Source organism: Culex quinquefasciatus, chromosome 2 (assembly GCF_015732765.1).
Source record: "Culex quinquefasciatus strain JHB chromosome 2, VPISU_Cqui_1.0_pri_paternal, whole genome shotgun sequence".
Classification (NCBI taxonomy): Eukaryota; Metazoa; Arthropoda; class Insecta; order Diptera; family Culicidae; genus Culex; species Culex quinquefasciatus.
The window spans coordinates 119,482,681-119,489,923 of record NC_051862.1 but is presented as its reverse complement, the minus strand read 5'-3'; the positions used below and the strand labels follow the sequence as shown (position 1 = coordinate 119,489,923).

Sequence of the window (7,243 nt, the reverse complement as noted above, 5' to 3'; positions counted from 1 at the left end):
CAATTTCCCGAAAAAAAAACTGAACCTGTAGTTGGGCGCCAATTTGTAGCCCGCTGGGTAGCGGCCACGTGACCGTCTTCGGATTGTCGCAGGACTGTAACGAGTGGCTTAAGCGCCACCTTTGGAAAAAGGACCACTCGTGCAGGTTAACTTGCCCAGCATGAAACCCAGACCTCAGGGCGGGTAATCAAAAATCGTCCTACCATCAGACAGAGCAATCCGGAGAGATAAAGAGGCGGTAGAGGGTTCGACACACCCGATAACCGATACCAAAATCATCTGATAGGTCCTCACGAACTTACCAGCAACCTAACTCACACTCACGATCATCATCACCGGTAGAAGGTTCCCAACCAAGACCCCGTAACGTGCTAGAAATCGGAAGGGAGGGACTAGGATTCCCGAGCAGTCCAACTCGGAGTACTACAAGAAGCTAAAACTACCACGGTACGGATGTGAGAAAACCCCTACGCCAGGACAACTCAATTCTCGGGAAATCGCTTAAAGAACGAACTACTTCATGTTTAGAGGAAACACGGTACTGCAAAGCATGATTTTATTACAGCGGTACGATCGTAAACTACAAATTAACCTAGGATTAGCATAGTGATAGTTGAGGCCTCTAATCTGAATGTTCCCGAAACATAGCTAGCTGGATTTTCCCTACGTGTGCGTTTTTCGTTCGTTTCTTGGCTCGGCCGAGCTCTTAGTGGTGCGTGTCTTCGCTAAAACCCCAAATTCACATGCGCATGGAGATAGTCTCAGGGGGGGGGAGTTGTACTCACTGCTTGGTTAGGCGGTTTGCAACCTAACCTCTCTCACAGGAACGGGGACCGCACGTGGTGCGACAATCGGTGAACTCCCGGGATGCTCTGCGACGCTCGGCGATGCTCCTGACGCTCAATGCTGCTCTTCTCTCGACTCGGTGTGCTGCTTCTCTCGAGACGCCTCAGCGTCGTGCCTGCCGGCTTCCGGCGGCAACTCGATATCTATCCGCGTGGCGCGATGAACTTAGTTCACGCGCTCTCCGAGGAAGGTCGACGCCAGGTGGGCGTCCTGCTCACGGCGCTCTCGGCGGGGTTAGCTGGCCGACGCGCAAATGGGTGTACGTTGGTCACGCGCGTGGTGGAGGGGCGTGTTCAGGGCGCGATGGTAACGTGCGCAGCCCTCTTCCGGACGGCGTCCTACCGGGGGGGTTTTTCAACCGGGCCGATGGAAAGTGGATCCTGCGGGCACGGACGGGGATGCTGGAACACCAGCAGTGCGGGTGCCGACGCACCAGTTCTATCGGGGAGTAAGAGGGCCGCCGAACGACTGTTCCATGGCCGTGAGTTGGAAATCCGGGGATTGAGGGGATTCAAAGGGTTCCAATTTACCTGGGGTTCTCCTTCTTAACGCACACGGCACACGTTCGCACACTGGCACTACTTGTTCCTATCTTGGACCTACTCGGGAAAAAGAATTTAATCACCCAGTCGCAAAAGCAAACCCACACCGTACTTGGACACTGAAAGACGCGAAGCAAAACCAAGAACTCCTATCCGGTCACTTTCACTGTCACGGTTGAAATGACCGAGTCCTTCCGTGTGCCCTCAGACCTAAGGTGAGCGTTTGTACGTTCGGTTACGGGGACTTGTAATCGGCAAGCCGAGTGCAAGTCTGTCGCTCGTGTCTTCCTACCCTTGACCCCGGGACCGGCTAGTGATGTGACTACTTGCTCTACCGCCCAATTATATCTGCCTTCTCGCTCAGCTCATGGCATAACCACTTAAGGCCCTACCCCTGATCTTGACCTTGCATCGAACAAGGGAAGCTGCATGAGTTGCAGTTTCCATGGGAGAGGCTAGGTCACGAAGTCCGCGATTTCTCTCCAGACGGTCACGAGCAGAGAGAATCCGGCGGAATCCATCTTGAGCTTGCTGCTTTGCATGCAAGCTCGCACGCAAGTTTCGATTCATTTCGCTCGAATTCAAAATCAGCCATGTTCGTTTCATTTGTACTAGTGTATTTATAAATAATATTTGTAGAACGCTACACCATGTTGGTTCGTCCAAGTTTCGATAAATGACTTGCTGTCCCTCGGGGGGAGTTGTATCGAGCTTGTTTCTAAACTTTTGCACTGTGCTGATGCTGTCACAACATGCTGCTGCTGTTGAGGCTATAAAACTTGTTTTGTTGTGCTGTGATTGCAGCTAGGACACGTCATGCAAAAAAAAAAAAAACGAAAAGCAAAATCCGGGCAAGTGGAACAACGGTGAAAATTAGATCAATATAAAACTTGGACGGATTTGGAACGACAGCAAAGGCCATTAGGGTGAGCAAGGTGGAAACATATGTTTTGCAGTAGTTTAGTTGAGGAGGAAAATTGTCACTGATGGCCCAAGGGACACGAGATGCATGAAAAATCGTGTTTTGTCCTTCGCAGAGTAGAGTACGTCGGATTGAGAGAGAAAGGGCAAAAAAAGCATTTGTTTGCTGTATCTGAGATGGTATCAACATTGGAAAAAGGCCTGATTGATGTTGCTGCAAGATTTCTTCCCCCTGACTGAAGTCCTGACTAAAATCCATTACAGCAGCTGTACCTGAATGGGAATGGCAAGAATGGAAATTCCCTTTGGACAAACAATCACATCGTGTTAGTGGCTGCTATCACTGTGGGAGTATGTGAGCGATGTGACTTGATGCTTTGAGTGACTACTGGGAAGTGCCTGACAAGTGCGTTATTTGTTTTAGATGAAACCATAATCGAACCAGAATCAAACCTTCGATGATCGAAGCAAGAGTGGTGTTTACCTGGAAAAGAAAAGAAAGATTTGATAAGTTCTCGACATTTTTATTTTTTTTATGTATCTATGTGTTATTTGATAAAAAACGAATCACCTATAAAGCCAGAAGGCATATACGCACCTCGCAGAATTAAGCAATAAACCATCGAATGGCATCACAACATATCAAATTCAATTTTCAAAGAATACCCAAAGTCCCCGTCCACAGGATTGAGCATAAGTGCACCACAAAACATAACAAACAATCTTCAAAGAGCAAACATAACGAAATTACGTGCCATCCATGCATCAGCAGCAGCACCACCATCACCAACCATCGGCGGAGTGCCAGATCGATTCTGGTGTCCATAATTCAGTAATAAAATATAAAATGATAAACATTGCGCACACACACACACAAAGGACACTTTCGCAATACAGAAGAGTAGCAGCAGCAGCTTCCGATTGGCACTCTCTGCCGATTCTGTCGCTTCTTCGTTAAGCTTTTCCGCAAACATGGACATCGATAATATCCGAATAAATCATCGTAAGCATAATGGAGCAAACACACACACACACACGCGCGCACACAAGGAGCGAGCAGGACACAATCCAATAAAAGCCAATCAATCGACAACGACGTCAATAATTTCCCTCCGTTCACAACACACACTCTGGGGTTGTTCTGCTTTCTTTCAAACACGTGACTATGCACCAATAAAAAAAAGTTGTTAAAAATTATAGCATATAAAAGTAGTTATTGAAACATTTCTGAACTAGTAGTTTAAGCAACAAGATGCAAAAAGAGGATTTTTTCAGCACCAGTCGTACATTTATTCAACGAGGTTCACCGAGTTAGATAAATACGAAGAGTGCTGAAAAATCAAATTTTGCAACGAGTTCCATACAATTTTTTTTGCAATTCCGAAAAACACCCATTAAATGAAATTTTAAGTCAAATTTTCATGTATTTTGTCAATAAATCGTTTAAAATGTTGAAATGTGTTACTTTTCGTAACAGGTACTGATTAGTTCAACTTTTAAGCACCCTTTTCAGTGCTGAGATAGTAGTTTTTGCAATTCCGTCGTGAAACTATTTACTTTTCCTGTCATTCTTAAACGACGCAATAGCCTACTTTTCTGTACCAAAAATAACAGAACCGAATAGCAACACTTTTCAAAATCAATGCTGAAAAGTTCTACTATTCAGCACTCAAATGGGTGCTGAAAAGTTGAACTTTTCAGCACTTGTTTCGAAAAGTAACACTTTTCAACATTTTTTTTTATTTAAACGATTTATTGACAAAATACATGAAAATTTGACATAAAATTTCACTCAGTGTGTTTTTTTTGGAATTGCAAAAAATGTTGTATGGAACTCGTTACAAAACTTGATTTTTTCAGCACTATTCGTATTTATCCAACTCGGTGAACCTCGTTGGATAAATGTACGACTCGTGCTGAAAAAATCCTCTTTTTGCAACTTGTTGCATACACTACTATTATGCAACAAGTTGCAAGAAGAGGATTTTTTCAGCACGAGTCGTACATTTATCCAACGAGGTTCACCGAGTTGGATAAATACGAAGAGTGCTGAAAAAATCAAATTTTGCAGCGAGTTCCATACAAAAATTCAAGAGTGACAGGAAAAGCAAGTAGTTTCACGACGGAATTGCAAAAATATATTTTTTGCAATTCCGTCGTGAAACTTATTGCTTTTCCTGTCATTCTTGAACGACGAAAAGGCCGACTTTCAAATACTTTTCTAAAAATGTATAACATGACAAAATGTTTTTTTTTTTTTGAATAACTGATGAAGCACTTTACTAAACTTCATGATTCTTTAAAGGGACTTATGGGACCACAACACGAATCGGATGAGCCCAAAACGGTCCAAATCGATTCAGCCAGTGCTGAGATAATTGAGTGAGAATATTTCGGTACATACACCCAAAGTTAAAGAACGAGGGGATAGTCCTCACGAAAAGAAACGTGAGGAAAGTGCTACCTATTTTGCGAGAGTATAGTCCTCTCGCGTGTTCATTCGTTCAGTGGCTTATATGGACAAATGACCGCCACTTAGTCACCGAACCATGGTGGCCCATACGGCAAAGGCACGGTTCAATATGCTGAAGGTCTTGGGTTCGAGTCTCGGCACCGGTAGTTTTTTTGATAGATGAATTTTTTTTTGAAGATGAACCCATGAGTAAAGTACTCTCGGTAATTTCAGGGTTTATCCTCTCAGTTCGCACACAGTACCATTTTACTACCGAATCGTGCTCTTTATCCTCTCGTATGCCGATGTCCAGTTCTGGGTGTACATCCACATCCAAACACACACAGCTAAAAAAGTAGTAATCCAGCTGCGTGTAAAAGGCCTGGGTTTAATATCAATATTGCATTATTTTAGGCAATTTTATGTGATTTTACACCCTGAAATATGTAGCCCATCAGTATGGGAAATCTACTTGACCGAAATGTCAAGCTCATACATGCGTTTATCCTTATAACTTTTCATCTGTCTGATCGCCGAGTGGGCTAAGGCGCCAGTCCTTACTGTTGGTGCTGGGTTTGAATCCCGTCGGTTGCAATTTTTTTTTGTGTTTGCAAAAATTGTACATGTAGTGTGTAATATTAAGTGTTTATTTTGACGAAGGTAATGTGCATGCTTTTGCGTGCGATTTTACCATCGGATTTTTTGCTCAGTTTTTGATTCTGAGTCGATATGTATACGTGAAGGTGGGTCTAGGAGCTCGTATTAAGAATTTCATTTTTCGAATGATTTTATAGCCTTTTCTCAGTACCAAATATTGGTAAAAGGTAAAATGAAAATGGGATATCAGTTTCAAGTAAAACCTACAGGACGAAATTTCGCACATTTCATTTGTTGTTGTTATGAATCCGCGTGGATATGATTTATGGTTCAAATCATATAATTTCATATTGGAAATGATGCAGGGAACATCTTTTTCTTCCTACCATCTCATTCTTTTAAGTCTTTCTTAGGGGATCATCGATCCATCCGCATTGACGTACTATCTTTAAATGTTTCTTCTTATCTTTTCATTATTCATATTTTCATTGTATTTTCACACTTAGACTGGTAGCTTTGCAAGGGGATTTTGAGCTCGATTTGCTCTCCATCCGCATTGACCTTTTCTCATCTATGAGTTTCCTTTTGAAAGTAGTTAGAGCCAAAGCCAAAGGGATTGGGGAGGGAGCATCAGGGCAGTGGACATTATGCTGTAATGGCAGAGACTGGATGTGGATAGTGGAAGACCGGAGCTTTTAGACATCGTAATCATAAAGCAGTGCAGGCTAAATCAGGTCATTGCCTTCGAGATACTTTAAATCATCCAAGAATTCTTTTGGAGATCAAAATTAAAATACAAAGTCAGTAATTTAATCAGGATTTTTTCACTGTGATCATTCCACGTGGCACGAAAATACTCACCCAACTGGATATGTGGCAGTGTTGGTAGTGGTGGTGGTCATATAAAACGCGACCCACATGTGCGATGTTTCACTCTAACGGACCCTCTTAAAATGTTTTATTGCAAACCACCCCTCGCCGATGATGATGGCTCGCTTGTTACCCCGGATGGATGTATCCCATTGGAATCGAAGGCCATTGCTCTTTGCCTGCACCAGCTCAACCAACTCCCTCGCCACGTGTTCATGTTTTTTTGTTTGTTTGTGTGTGTGTACACACATTTACACCAAAATATGTGCAAAACACTTTAGCGTACACATCGATAGGCGAACGCATTTTAGCTCAAGTGCGTCCTTGTACACGGCCATTATCCAAGTGGGAACTCCCTTCGCCACGTCCATCGCGCGCAGAGATGATTCAGCTGCTCCCCGGCAGTTTTGCTCGAATGTTGATTCGTTCCATTCACAGCATCACCAGCCCCACCATCAGATTCGAGATAGATAGATGGAGATAGTGGGAGGAAAAATGAATCAACATTTTCGATACATTTCGGGCCTGCAGCTATCGATAGTGAGATCGATCACGCAGCAGCAGCAGCATCCCCGGCCCCTCAATGAGATATGGAAGGTTGAGTGCATAGTAAATAGGGTTGACTTTGCCGATAGGGTCGGGTGGGTGAGCGAGCAACCGAACGGGCAAATGGCGAATGTGATGCGAGATTTTCGAGGGTGTTTGAGATAAGTATCGGTCGGTCGGCTTCTTCTTTTCACTTTTTTGCTGTTGGCTTTGTTTTTCAAGGGTCAGCAGCGGTTTGAGCTGAATAGGCGCTCCTTTCTGGAGGTGAGTCTGGAGAGATTAGGTATCATTTATCAATGAGGCCAATTGATTTTCAATTGCGGATCGATTTACGGAGTGCAGGGTAGAAATCCTGGACATCAGTCCGAGATTTATCTCTTTAAAACATAGACTAAACAATACTGCCTCGAACACGGTAAAGTTCTGAATTAATATTTTCGATGGTCTGGGGGTGGGATTGGGTCATTAA

At 43.7% G+C, this 7,243-nt stretch overlaps 1 long non-coding RNA gene across 1 annotated transcript; it reads right to left on the bottom strand.

The window, feature by feature from the left end:
* Positions 1 to 525: 525 nt before the first annotated feature.
* On the bottom strand, positions 526 to 2,010 carry LOC119767528. Its single transcript, XR_005277571.1, has 2 exons — positions 1,377 to 2,010; positions 526 to 1,314 (listed from the first exon to the last, which is right to left on the bottom strand). It is a non-coding gene; the product is annotated as an uncharacterized LOC119767528 (long non-coding RNA).
* Positions 2,011 to 7,243: the final 5,233 nt, after the last annotated feature.